This window comes from Orycteropus afer, unplaced genomic scaffold (assembly GCF_000298275.1).
Source record: "Orycteropus afer afer isolate SDZICR_OR568_19922 unplaced genomic scaffold, OryAfe1.0 scaffold00365, whole genome shotgun sequence".
NCBI lineage: Eukaryota > Metazoa > Chordata > Mammalia > Tubulidentata > Orycteropodidae > Orycteropus > Orycteropus afer.
The window spans coordinates 740,696-755,811 of NW_006921952.1; positions in this window are offsets into that span (position 1 = coordinate 740,696).

Below are 15,116 nucleotides of genomic sequence, written 5' to 3' on the forward strand. Positions count from 1 at the left end.
AAAAAAAAAAAAAAAAAAAAAAAGAACATATATTTTAAAAACACATACAGTGGCATCACTAGGGGGATAAATGGAGTGTGGGTCATACCAACTGGCACTGTAAGAGGAGGTGACATCAAAATGACTGTCTATGAAATTTTTGTACAGTTTTTAAGCAGAAATATATGTTGTTTTAATAAAAAATATGCCTATACTTAGTTATAAAAAAAAAATGTGAACAGGCAGGTTTTCCACCCGCTGAGGTCTCCCCTTCCTGAAGAATGCACCCCTCTTTGATCTGGGTATAGTTACGCTGATGCATTCATATCAATAAAACCCCATTACACCCAATACCTTAGTGCTCTTCTCTGTACCTATCTCACACCTCAGAAAGAAGGAGACAGGCAGGCACCCTGATGGCTGTGAAGGCCAGAGGCCACAAGACATGACGGCAAGCAGCAGTAGGTGTGTGCTGTTGGCTTCCAGTGGTTTCTGAGGATGATCACCATGTTGTCCTTTGGCCACCATATCTGAGCTCACAGGTGACTCTGATAGACACCAGCGCCCCCTTTCCTAGGTGAAGTGATTCTGGGACTCCATGTGGTACGTATGTGCATGGTGTGATGCACATGTGTGGGGGGGTGTGGTGTAGGCATGTGTGTGGTATGTGTGTGAGAGAGAGTGTAGTATGTATGTGTGGTGTAGATAGGGTCCAAGGCCTTTTACCTGAACTCTACCTCGAGTGTACAGCCCCCCACTCCGAGGACAAGGCCTCCCTACTGCCGCATTAATTCCCCAACACCTGTGTACCCCCAGAGCCCCAGACAGGGCCTGCCTGACAGGCACTCAGTGCTGGCATTCTGAGTAAACTCAAGAAGTCTCCCCAGGTCACTGTCTTCTGGGCTCAGTCCTGCTGTCCAGGGACAACGCATGGCCTTGGGTGGGTTTTTCCAAGTCTGGTTTATATTCAAGTCACCAGGGAAGACTGCTGAAGTGCACAAGCCCAGACCTTGCCCCCAAACACTGGATCTGAATTTTCTGGGGGCCGGGCCCAGGCGTCTGCATGGATGAACACTGCCCAGGGGACTGAAGCTTTCAGGGTACAGCAGGCCCCACCACAGCCAGCTGCATTGTTCCCTGAGCACCACAGCTGCCAGCAGCTGGAGCAGAATCCCCCCCTGAACAGTATCGAGGGAAGAGGTTTTAGGAGGAGAAGCCAGTCAAAGAGAGAGTGAGCCCAGGGCAGGATTTGAAAACACCATGGTGGTCTGGAAATTCAATCTCCCCCCAAAAATGAAGCCTCCTCCAGTGCACTGACGGTCTCTGGTATTTTCCCTCAGTTGGTTTCTCGGAGCAGAGACAAGAAGATGGTAACAGGTTGACTCTTTGATTGCCTGTGTAAGCTCCTGGGACGTTTATTACCAGGAGTCTAAGGCATTTGACTGCTAACTGGAAGGCTGGTGGTTCAAACCCACCAGCAACTCCTCAGAAGGCGGACTGGGCAATCTACTTCAGTAGAGATACTGCCTCAGAAACCCAAGGAGGGGTCACTATAAGTCGACCTGACTTGAGGGCAGTGAGTTTGTTGCTTTTTTGTTTAGGGAAAAACAAGGCCCTTTTGAACTTCAGAACATTGGTTTTCTTTACTCATTTAAAGAGACACAGCTATGCCTGGATGCCAGGAAGCTGAGGCCAACATACATATAAGAGAAACCTGTCCACTGTCACTAGATGAATCCAGGCAGACACCAGCCTCCTCCAGGATCTAGAGGATCGCCCACTCCAAAAACCTCTGGGCTTTTGGGGGCCTAGAACTCTGCTGATGCTGATGCTGTTGCTGACAACCAGGGGTCCCCCAGGCCTCTACCCAAACCCACTCTGCCTGGGCTCTCTGGACTGCTGTGTGTACTTTTTCAATCACCAGATAAAGGTACAGCCTCCTGCCTTGCCCACAGGGGGCAGACTTACCATCACTTGCTACTCCTGGACCCCTGAGACTCAGGCATGGGTATGAGGTGAGCAGAGAGGCTGGGTTGAATGGGTTAAAGTGAAGATTAAATGAAAAACTGGGGGTGGGGGTGGGAATAACAGCTTAGTTCCCCCATAACCCAAACGACCTGTCTGGGCCCTAAGCATTCTCTATGGCATGAATTTAGTTCTTGGCAAGATTCAGAGGAAGGGGAAATACATTCAAGAAGCGTGTAACTCCCTCACGGGGTGATGTTGGATAGTTGCTACATAAGAGCGGTGGGAAGGGATATTCCCTTCAGACTCAGAAAACTGATCATGGTTGCGGGGGGCGGGGGGGTGAGTGCGAATTCTTGGCAGCTCAAAGCGTGAGACCTGAGAGAACTCAGTACAGGGACAGTAGGGGGAAAGAAGATGGCCCTAAGTCTCCAGGGCAGGTGGGATGACGCGGGTCGCACCCAGAGACAGCATGCAGCTGGGGTCGGGAACTGGTTCAGGGACAGGCAGGCTGGCCTGTGGACTGGCTCAAGACTCCTGGGTCACAAGCCGAGCTCTATGTATGATAACAAGCTCTGTGGCTTTGCAGTAGCCAAACAGCCACTCCGGGTCTGAATGTCTCTCCTTGTGTACAGGAGGTGCAAGGAGTCTTTAACTAGGTGATAGCTTAAACTTGTCCACCTACAAGAGGTCATAATTCGGTAATGACCTAGAGGCAAGGCAAGCCACACAAACCAGTCATATTCCAACCCAAGGGAAGTCTGGGGCAGACCACAGAGTCTTAAGGAGAAAATTGTATTCGGCATGTCAAGAACGGCCACAGCTCTTACATACTTTCCCTTGAAAGTTTGGTTGTTGCTGTGTTCATCCTTGTTCATCAGATCAACTTGCAAGCATAACCTCTCAGCCTAACAAAGGTTAAAAAACAGCTTCTTGATGCATTCTTCTGTGAAGAGCCACGCTGACATAGACCTTATTTTATTATTTCTTATCTATAATGCAAAGCACACTTTCATTAGCAAATACTTTCCTATTAAAATACCACTTAATACCTGCTTAGAGATGACATTTTAAAAACTTTGTAGATTAAAAAAAAAAAGGTGACCTCACCTTCTCCAAGCTTCAATTACTTTTTTTAAGCATCACTCCACAAAACGTTTGAGTGGGAGCCACCGTCATTAGCAGCCCCTAGGCAGACACAGCAGGCTGGGTAGCTCCTTACAGCCCACAGGCAGTGTCCTTTGACTCCTTCTACACACCTAATTGTATACAGAGAGCTAAAAACATGCACAATCATTCCCAGCTATATAGAGGTGGTCATAATGACAATTACAAACGCTCATCCTAGAGTCTCCCACCAGCGACCCTAGATAGCGCACCTGTTTGCATCCGCCCGGTGGAGTCAGTTCGGTGTGTGCTGCACCCCGCGCACGGCACCCCTTTCTGGAGAAGAAGGGCATGCACCCCTGCAACGCTGGATGGATACTTACAGAGGGAGAGGCGCTGGTGCATCCGCGTCCCACGACGGGGCAGGCAGCCGCGGCGTACCTGCTGTGTGATCAGGCCTGCTGTCCCAGAGGAGATAAGACCTCACACCTTAGCTCCCGGTGACCAATCGCAAGCCTGGATCCCAACCCTGCAGCCAATGGGGACGCAGGGCGGCTGCCAATGGGAGCGGTCGGGGGAGATACAAGGTAACAAGTTGCAGAGGGTGACACTAGTTGGGGCAGAGCTGGGCGGGGCCGGCCTGAACTTCTCACCCCTTAGGTCAGCCAGGGTCAGGGCTGGTGCACCACCCAGTCTGGTATCTGCTCCGAGCACTGAACGGGGCGATGATCCTGCCTTACAGGGTTCCTGTGAGTGTTGAAAAGGACACCGTAAACACAGGGTCTAGAGGCTCAGGCTCCTGTCTCAGAGACAAAATGAAACATGTACCTTCAAGGAACTAGAAGCAAGGAAAGAGGAGAGGGGGACGAAGTTTAAATAAGGGAGGAGAAACAGGGCACAGGAAGGAAGAGACCCTGCTGAGAACAGATCTTTAAAAGTTCCCAACAAAATGCCAAAGAAAAGAGAAGTGCTCACTCTTTGAGATAGCAGGTGTCCATTCAGCATGGAAAAGACAAACAAAATAAAAACATCCATTTTCCCCAAAATGTGCATACACTCTTGTCTTTGGGCTTCTTCATGCTTGAGTCCCTGTACCCTAACTACCTCACGGCAGGCCCAGGGTCTTAGGTTGTATACCAGCAGCAACTGGGTGTCGAGAATGTTCTGGAGCAAATGTACGCATCAGCTCCTGCTGAATGGGCTCACAGCTTGTGGGGCAGAGGCAGGACCTGGAGCTAGGCGGACCCACTGCACCTCCCAGGTACCCCCTTGCTGCTGCTTGACCTGAGAGGGGGTATTTCACCTCCGGGCAGTGGTTAACCCTAGTCACTTGGCTGGCAGCAGGGCTGAGGTGGCTTGGGGATTTGGCTTCTCGTCCAGGACCCAGTGCCTGGGGGGCTGAGAGAAGCCCCTACCTCAGCATGCTCCAGTGCATCTGCTGGAGCACCTCTGGGTGCTACTGACGTTTAACTCCTGTGGCATGGGTCTTCTGTGAAGGGACTGTGGTGACACATTAAATGAAACAATGGTTAGGTGTTAGGACACTCACAGAGCAAACCAACTAAATCAGACCCACTGAAATGGAGGCAATTACGTCTCATCGTGATCCTGGAGGACAGAGTAGAGTTGCCCACAGGATTTCCAGGGCTGTCAGTCCTTACAGAAGCAGACTGCTCCTGCAGAGTGGATCGTGGGTCTGAACTGCTCACCTCGTGGTCAGCAGCCGAATCCCTTAACCACAGTGCCACCAGAGCTCCCTCACAGAGAAAGCACCCAGTAAAGGTCATTCCCCGTCTCCCTGTCAAGGTTCCTCTAGGTCTAAAAGTCTGCCAAGGTTGGGGCTAGCCTTTTCCCCTGGCTCTCAGGCGGCCATGGTGGGGTCTCTTAGGGTCCCTGAAGAGCCTCTCTTTGTCCGTGCCCTTCACTCTCTGGGGTCGCTGCCCTGGCCGTGACCCACACCTCCTGTCGCCAGCCCACCCACAGCATCGCTGGGGCCTGGCGGAACAGGGGTCACTCAGGGGTCACGAAGCTCTGCCTTGCACCGAGAAGACACAGAGCGGTGGAAGCCTGGCCCGAGCTTCTCAGCCCCGGCCTCGCCTCCACACCTGCCTCCCCGGGGAAAAATCACTTGGAGCAGATTTGCACCCAGAAGTCAGGGTGGGGTGGATTAAGTAGCTGACTAGTTTATTTCTTGAAAACGAGGCTCTCCGCTCCACTTCAACCAACCCTCCCCGCCGAAGCTGTGTCCCTCCCTTCAGCCTTTGCTTTGAAGCCGCGAGACCCGCTGCTGGCTTTTCGCCAGTTCTCCTCGGCAACATCCACACACACACACACTGCAGCCCTCTGACCCTGAGCCCGATCCCACAGTCACACAGATCCTGCCCTGAAATAACTCCTTCTCCCTCCACCCTCTCCTCCCTGAGCTCCATCTCCACACAAGGTCCCACCAGGAACTTTCTAAGATCCTTGTACTTGCACTCACCCCAAAGGGCCTCCCTTTTCTGGAGTCTCTCACCTGGTTCCCCATGGCCAATTTCTGTGCATGTCATGTGACAAAGGGCAAGAGATCAGACCCTGTCACCTTCTTTATCCTCCAAACAAAATGAGGGTGATCGTTCATGTATTGAGAACCTAACCCGTCGCCCTATAGTGTTTCCAAGGCTGTAAATCTTTACAGAGGCAGACTGCCACATCTTTCTCCCATGGAGCAGCGGGCGGTTTTGACCCTCTGAACTTTTGGTTAGTAGCTGAACAATTTAACCACTGCACCACCAGGGCTCCTGTATTGACTCAACGGCAGTGGGTGTGGTTTTCCAGAGCACCTACTCTGTCCCTAATCCTTATGACCATCCTGTGGAAAGTCCCATCTCCATTATAAAGACAAGGGTCTGACTCTCAGTACCTAAGGTGATCTCTGGCCTCAGGGCGCTCTGCCTTCTAGTCTCCCAGGGAGGCATTTGGTTCAGTAACTATCCTTTAATTTCTTTAGGCCAGAGAGAAATGTGCATGGCTGTGTGAGTTTCAGAAGAAAAGGACCCTCCAGGTTGAAAAGGTCTGTGGCTCACTGGGCGGGGTGAAAAAGGCAGAGGTCAATGCAAGGACAAGCACTTGGATTCCAGGGAGGGGCGCCTGGCACGTGGAGGGAGAAGAGTGGTAGATGTCATCCCAAACAGGCTTTTGCAGGCCACCTCCTTCTCCCAGGGCCAGACTTGGGCTCCAGGAGAGTCCATGAACACAGTAGCCTCCTTGGAGCGGGGTAGGCACTTTCTGCTAGAGGAGGGAAGATGTTTGAACCCCCAAAGCTATGTCTCAGGGCAAGCACTCTGCCCCTCCCTGGGCCCCATGGGAGAACTCCTAAGGGCTCAGGGCCTGCTACCCACCCACCCACCCACCTGACTTCTCAGGGCCCTGCTGCTGGGGGTCCTGGTTTTTTGTTTTACAGTCTCCAGTTCTTTTCAGCTGTTTTCCTCATGCAGTGTATCCAGGAACTTCTGGCCACATATGAACCCCTAGTTTAGGTTTGTGGCCACCATTTATGGGCGTATCTGAAATGGGAGCCTCTGTTCACACATTTGGAGGAATAATTTTACACACATGCACCTCACTTTATTCTTTAAAATACCTCTCATAGTTTGGGAGCCTGAACTCTACAGAAGCCCTGTTCAGCAATTTGCTCCTGGAGTTATTGGAGGCCTCCAAATCTTATGAGCCCCCCCCCCCATTTTTTGAGGGATGTTCTGTTTCAAGGGTTTAAAATACACTAAAGTGCTTTGAAAAGTACAAAGAGCTTACAAACACTAATAAAGTTGAGGCTAAGTGATTTCCTCAGAGATGAAATCTAACCAGCGATGTCTCTGTATGGGGTTGTCCGTTATTATAATGTCACTCACAAAACATTTTTCTTCCCTCATCTAAGAAATAGTTTCCAAAGAATTGAAAGCAGGGACTCAAACAGATGCTTGCACTCAGATGGGATTAAGGCTAGGACCTACACTACAAGGATTTGGCTTCGTTGACTGAGAGTATCTGCAAAGAACCTTGTTTCTCCAAACAGGGCCATGTCTACGACTGCAGGGGTTAGAACTACTACAGTCTCTCTCTCTCTCTCTCTCTCTGTCTCTCTCTCTATCTCTATCTCTTTTCCTTTGGGTCAAGTTTTTTTTTTAATTTTTTTAATTTTAATTTTTATTTTTTCAGTGTTTCCTCCCCTCTCCTCCCACCCCACCCCAGGTAACCAACAAAGAACATTTCCTTCCATATATAAGCTTTTCCTTGACTTTTTACAATAATGAACTAATACAATATTTGTCCTTCTGTGATTGACTTATTTCACTCAGCATAATACAACAGATCTCTTTTGGGGACACAGTTCAGTCCATAACCTATATTCATAGAATCATATTGTGGTTAGTACATGCAGTGCTATGGTCAGGCTGTTTCTGCGATTCACACATTGTCGTCCCATGATCTTGAAACCGGTAAACACAGATATGGACTAGATGGGATTAGCAATCTTAACTCATGTGCATATAGCAGTAAGGAGCTCTGGTGTTGTAGTGGTTAAGAAATTTGGCTCCCAACCAAGAGGTCAGTGGTTCAGAAAAACCCACCAGCCACTCCTCAGAAGATGATGAGGCAATCTGCTTCTGTAAAGATTTACAGCCTTGGAGACCCAATGGGGGTTGCTATGAGTCAAAATTGAAGGCAGTGAGTTTTTTTTTTTTTTATTGATTGAAAAGTATTAACTCGTTCAATTTGCACAGGTCCAAGAGCAGCATCATCATGGATGAGGCAGTACCTCTTACACTACCACCCTCAGCATACGGAGTGCCTTCCTACCCACATCCTCATAAGCACTTTGTGTAGTCAAAATTTTAGGCATTGCCATCTGATAGGTGAAAAATGCTACCACATGTTTATAACAGCTCTATGGGGATAGAATTCACATACCATAAAATTTACCCTTTTAACTGTAAAATCCAGTGCTTTTTAGTATACTCAGAGTTGTAAAACCATCATCTAGTTTTAGAATGTTTCCTTCACCAAAAAGAAACCCCACGCCCACTAGCAGGCATTCCTCATCCCTTCTACCCCTCCCCCACCCTCTCCTTGGCAACCACGAAGGCGTGGGGTGGCAACATGGCAAATGCTACTCAAATTCAAGCTGCTGCTCAGAAGGAAACTTCTGCGCTGGACCTGGAAGCCCCAGCTACTGAATTACCAGCCATGGCCGTCAGGTCATTCCTGGGACAGATGGAGAAGGAATTTTCCTTTTGCTTTTGAAATTACTCCTGTCTGTATGGATTTTCCGACTCTGGGCATTTGGTACAAAAGGAATCATATAAGGTGTGGCCCCTTGTGTCTGGCTTCTTCGCTCAGCATAATGTTTTCAAAGGTCATTAGGCTTCACAGCAAGTTTGCTTCATTCCTTTTTATGGCTGAATAATATTCCTTTCTTTGGATGCATCACACTGTGAAGAAGATGGCAGTGGTGTGGTGAGAAGGGAGGACTCACAACAGGCACGAGCCACGACAGAGAAGCTGAGAGAGAGCGCAAGATGCTGGTGCAGCTATCGTAGGGATGGAAGTTGGGTTGGAAACAGTATGGGACTTGGTTGGTAGGACTGTGGCCACAGAGATGGAATTGCCCCTCGCTACTTGAGTTCTGGTAGCATAGTGCTTAAGGCATTTTCCTGTTAGCTAGAAGGCTGGCGGTTCAAACCCACCAGCCACTCCGCGGAAGGCAGGTTGGGCAATCTACTTCTGTAGTGATACTGCCTCGGAAACCCAAGGAGGGGTTGCTCTGAGTCAGATACACCTCTACGGCAATGGATTACTTTTTGGTTTACTTGAGGTTTCAGTATTACTTATTAACTTGAGAGACTTGAATCATTCCAGCAGTGAAAGTGGATGATTTTATAGACTCATAAACCTATGGATTCCTACTGTTGATGGTCTAACATCATTATCAGCCGCTTGCTGCCCTGTGCACATGTTGACTTTGCTGCTCTCTGAGGTGGAAGGCAGAGGAATGGGGAAGCAGGTTCTCACTCCGGTCTGAGCTGCTCATCAAGGGGATGTGGTCACAGTGGTGTGAGAGAAGGTGATTCACCTTCAGTCTTTGGGATCCACTGGCTCTCAACAGACAGGCCAAAGACTTACTGTACTGGCATCAAGCCCATTGACTGGGAGAGTTGAAGGATTTCAGGGCCCTTCTGGTCCAAGGCCTTTACATTGCAGATGAGGAAATGGGGACCCAGGGAAATGACACAACTTGAGAACAGTTACAGAGATAAAGAACCAGCATAGAATTAGAGGTCCTGTTGTGTTGCATGTCGTTGAGTCGATCCCGACTCAGAGTGACCCTATAGGACAGAGAAGCGCTGCCACAGAGGGTTTCCCAGGCTGTCATCTTTATGGGAGCAGGTCATCAGGTCTTTTTTCCCATGGTAGGTTCAAATTGCCAACCTTTCAGTTAGCAGCTGAGTGCTTTAATCATTGTGCTACCAGGGCTCCTCAGAGGAGCCTATCCTTAGGCCCAGGATAGGGGATTCCTGGCTTAGCAACAATTTATGTTGAAAAGTCTTGGAAGATTAGTTGACACAAGTTTTGTATGAGCCAGCAAGGACATGTTGTCGTTATGACAAATAAACACACTATGTTTTTAAATGGCAACATTTATGTTTTAAAATAACAAAATGCATATATATTCACAGTAGAGAATTTTAAAAATATTAAAAAGTAGAAAGATGGACTCTGAAATCACCCATAAAATCCAGTTCTTTTACTCCCTAAAGCCATTGGTAATGTTTTTGCATGTACATGTATATAAATATATTATATAATGCAATCATATTGCATATCCAGCTTTATACTGTGCTTAAAAAAATTAACCTTTTTTATTTTGAGATATTGTAGATTTACGTGTAGTTGTAAGAAATAATATAGAGAAAGTGGCCCTTTGTCCGCTTTCCCCAATGGGAACATCTTATAAAACTATAATACAATAGTTAGACCGAGACACTGATTAACACAATCCACTGATCTTATCTGTGTTACTTCTGTTTTCCTTTGACTCATTTATATGTGTGGAATTAGCTTCTATACTACAAGCAGGGTCAGGCTAAGGGTTGGGTGAAAAGAAACGCCGGAAATTGTAGGGTACACAGAGGGCAGCCCAGAGGATCAAGAATAAATATAGGACAGTCAGCAAGAGATGAAGGCAAAAAGCCCATTGCTATTAAGTATATTGCCACTCATGGTGATCCTACAGGCCAAAGTAGAACTGCCCCATAGTGTTTCCAAGGCTGTCATCTTTATGGAAGCAGACTGCCACATCTTTCTTTTGTGGAGCAGCTGGTGGGTTTGAACTGATGACCTTTCAGTTAGCAGCTAAGTGCTTAACCACTGCACCACCAGGTCTTCTGAGGTGAGGGGAGAAGGTGAAGTCCTAAGGTCATTCTAGCACCTTGGAGAGCTCCAGGTGTGCTTCTGCGCTTACCTGCTTGTTGTTGTTGTTGTTATGTGCCGTCGAGTCAAACCTGACTCATAGCGACCCCTCCTTGGGTTTCCGAGGCAGTATCACTACGGAAGTAGGATTGCCCAACCTTCCTTCCGAGGAGTGGCTGGTGGGTTTGAACCGCCAGTCGTCTGGTTAGCAGGCAAGTGTCTTAGCCACTATGCTACCAGAGCTCCCAACCTGTTTTCTTTGGCTCCTCAGGGCTGACCTGATGGATCCCTGCCATGTGGGCAGAGACTCCAGCTACTAAAGACACTGTGCTTGGTCAGGCTGAGCTCCGACACTCCTGGGGAGCAGCCGTAGTTCATCCTCTCTCACCCAAGTGGCCTTTTCCCCAAACTGACCCCTTCAACGACATTTCTGCCAAGCTCTCAGCAGGGTACAACTTGGGACCAGAAAATGGGAATTTGACACTTTGTTCTGCGTTTTCCCTAGGTGAGAGCTGTAAATCACTTAGTCCCCCTGAATCTCAGTTTTCTATCCTTAAAATGAGGTAAAAAAAAAAAAAAGGTTTACTTTATGGGGCTGCATGACGGTCAAAAGAAATAGGGGCTACCATGGACTGAATTGTCCAGCCCCCAAATGTGTTCAGCTCTTAACCCTTGTACCCATGGATGGAAACCTTTATGTTATGTCAATGAGGTCATACCAGAGTAGACGGGGCTGAAGTCAACCCTTTCAGGGTTATCAAAAGAGCAGAACACACACACAGTGGGGAAGACAGGGATCTGGGGTCCTGAAGCCACAGAGTCACACACGGGAATGATTCAAGCATTTATTCTCCCCTATGAGGCTGTCCTGTCCTCATCCACGCATTCCACAGACACTTACTGAGTACTTACTGTAAGGCACATACCGTTATAGGCTTGGGGGATAGAGCAGCAAAGAACACCAACAATTTTTGCTTCTGTGGGGCTTACGTTTTAGTGGTGTGGTGGTTCTGACGGTGGTGGTGGGAGCTAGACATACCAGAAGCTTTTGAAGAAATTGATGAATAGATAGTGTCTTAATTACTAGAGCTGCTGTTGTGCATCAAATTGCATTGCCCCAGAATCTGTGTCAATTTGGCTGGACCAGGATTCTCAGTGGTTTAGAAGTCATGTAATGATGTAGCGTGGCACATACGTAAGGATACCCCGTGATGTGGTTGGCTGTGAGAAGCCTTTTCCTGTGGAAAAGGATTAAGATTAAGGGTGGGTTGCAACACTCTTGGTCCCGTCACAGCCCTGATCTGATGTCAGGGAGCTTCCCTGGCGGTTGGCCTGTAATACATTTCATCTTACAGGAGATGAGAGGAGAGATAAGGGAGCAGGTGTGGGGAGGCCACTACCCCCAAGAAAGAGGAACCAGGAGCAGGGTGCGTACTTTGGACCTGGCTTCCCGTGCTGGGATCCCCCTAGGAATGAGAGATGCACAGAGAAAGATCTGCCTAGAGCTGGCTCTCCAAACTCAAACTTCTGGCCTCCCAAACTGCGGAAGAGTAAATTCCTGTTCACTGAAGCTATCCGCTTGTGGTATTTCCATTACAGCAGCAGTAGAGAACCGAGACAGCCACATAACGGAAATACCACCAGTAGGTGGCTTTACAGAATGGGAACAGGGAGGCTACAAGTGTGAATCAGGACGTGGGCTCTCAGCGAGTGACCCTGCGTGGTGGTAGCTCTGGTGTTTACTAGGCATTCCTGGGCATGCAGAAAGTCACTCATGCGGTCTTTTCCCCCACTCAGAAGTCAATAGGTTTAGGATTCACCATACTCTCCTGTGACCCCACTAACATAACAAGAGAAACCTCTGTTTCCAAACAGGGTCATGTTTACAGGTAAATGGGTTAGGGCTTCAACATCAATTTTTGGGACCCAATTCACTTGGGAACATAGCTGTCATATAGTGATGAGTGTTACGGAGGAAGACACAGCCAGGTAAGGAAGTCTGAGGACGCGGGAGAGGGGCAGCTATTTCCCAGAGAGAGGAGCCCTCTCTGGAGGTGACGGTTGAGCAAACCCGGGAGCGGGAGGGAGCACCATGCAGGTGAGTATCTGTAGGCAGAGGGAAAAGCTATGCTGAGGACTTGGGGAGCGGCCTGCCACTCACGTCTTCTCTTATTGATCAGAAAACCCATTTTTGCTGGTTTCACAGGCCTTGTTCTGGGAGGAAGGGGCCCAGGTGGTGCAGTGGTGAAGCACTTGGCCGCTAACTGAAAAGATGGCCGTTCAAACCTATGAGCCATCCCACGGGAGAAGGGTCCCTAAGGATAACCACCTTGGAAACCCTCTGGGGCAGTTCTACTCTGTCCTGTGGGGCTGTGATGAGTTACAAGCTCGGTAGCAGTGGGTGGGTCTGGAAAGAGCTGGGCAGGTGTGGGGGGGAGGTGGGCACTGTACAGTTCAGGTGTCCTTGTTGTTGTTGTTGTGTGTGCCCCTAGTCGGTTCTCATATTGGTCCTATAGCATGGAGTACAACTGCCCCCATCGGGTTTCCTAGGCTGTAATTTCTCTTAAAATTTTTATTGTGATTTGGGTGACAGTTTACAGAGAAAATTCATCCTCTGTACAGCAGTTCACATACACTTTGTCTCATGACATTGACTACAATCTCCCACAATGCAACAGGTCCCCTCCCATTTCCTCTCCATAGTTACCTCTTCCCTGTGTTCTTCCCTCCCATGCACTCCTGCCCCCACAGCTGTCTCCCTGTATATACACAGCCCTTCTGTTCTCCCATGATTGATCTGTCCAAAGAGTGTATCTACCTAATGTAAATGTTTAGCTCATATGCCTGTCTTTTGTTTGGCTGGAAGCCACAGGTGTGGGTTCAATTCCAGACCTGAAGGGCAGCTAGGGGCCATAGTCTCAGTGGTTCCACCAGGCTCTACGAGACCAGCAAACCTGGTCCCCCCCCTCCCCCCTTTTATTTTTATTTAATGATTTTGAGTTTTCTTCCACATTGTTCTCCCACTCTATCCAGGATGTATGTAATCTTTACGCAAACAGGTCACCTGGTCTTTTCTCCCATGGAACCACTGATGGGTTTGAACTGCCAGCTTTTGGGTCAGCAGCCAAGCACTTAGCCGTAGTGCCACCAGGGCTCCTCCATTCCCTCAGGTGAAGGTTCTCGGGTGCTGCCTGTTAGGATTTCCAAGTTCACTTTCGATAATCTGAGGTCCCAGTTGGACCAGGACTTGCTCTGGTCCTGGGAGGAGTCACAGAGGCCTGTCCTCTCCTGCACTGCAGGCTGGTTTTCTGGGAGACACTCATGGCTGTGGAGCCCAGTGAAGCAGGCAGAGAGGACAGGGCAAGCCAGCCTTGTCTCATCGCGGCCTGCTCGTTGTTAGTTCTCCAGGTTCTGGAGTGCAGACCAGAGGAGCCCCTTTGAGGCTGAATCTCCACAGAGCAGGACTGAGGGTCTGGGCAGGAAGGCAGGAACGACTTGGACAAATACAAAAAGTCATACAGGTAGAGGGAGGGAGAAGGGAATAAACGTTTATTCCATTTCAACAGGGGCTGTTCACGGTGCCGGGAGTTTTACATACATTATCTCACTCAGTTCTCATTATAACAGCAAGGCAGGTGTGACTGTTACCATTTTACAGATGGCAAAGTAAAGCTCAAAGGTATTAACTATTTTCCTGTTTAAAACCACACACACACACACTTAGTACAATTTCAAACAGTAGAAAATAGGAAGCAAAAGTCCCCATAATCAATCTCAGTTCTCAGAGAAAATTACTATAAATATTTGGTGCACGATCTTCCTCATTGATTTAACAGTACACACACACACACGTGCACACACACACATACATACACACCCATACACACGTATGCTCATACACACATACATACATAAACACACACCCATACACACCGGCACGCACACACACCCATGCACACACACACACACGCTTTTTTTTTTTTTCTGTGAGAAACAAACTGGAAACATTGTGCACACTGTTCTGGAACCTGTCTTTTTTCTCATAACATTGTGCCCTGGTTATCTGGCTGTGTCATCAATTATTCTTTTTAGTGGACGCTTTTGGGGAACTTGAGGCTCTCCGAAGACACGCCTCGCTGTGTGACTTCACACGTTCCCCACCTGGAGAACGTGGTTAAGGGTACATAGGATTCCTAGACGTAATGCCAATAAGCAGGGCTCCGCATCCCTTCCAGCCTCGTGACTGGGAAGTTCCCTAAATTCCAGCCCTGCTTGCAAGAGTGGCTCGGGCGGCAGCCGCCGCTTTCAGTAACCAGATGCCAGGAAAGCAGCGGCTCTGCTAGGCCCTCAGCCCTTCAGGAGATCCTGGCCAGGGCTGGGCGGGGACGATGCTGTGAGCGAGGCCGAGGCTATGGGCGGGATCGGAGGCGGGGCTGGGGTTGGGGCTGGGGCTGAGGCGGTGGCGGGGCGGGGCCTGGACCTGGGCGGTGCCCAGACTCAGGGTTGGCCCACTGGGATTGAGGCTGGGCCCGGGGAAGGTCGGGTCAGAGCTGGGGGCGGGTCCAGGGCAGGGCCGGGGCCTAGAATGAGGCTGGAGGCGGGGTCAAGGACCTGCA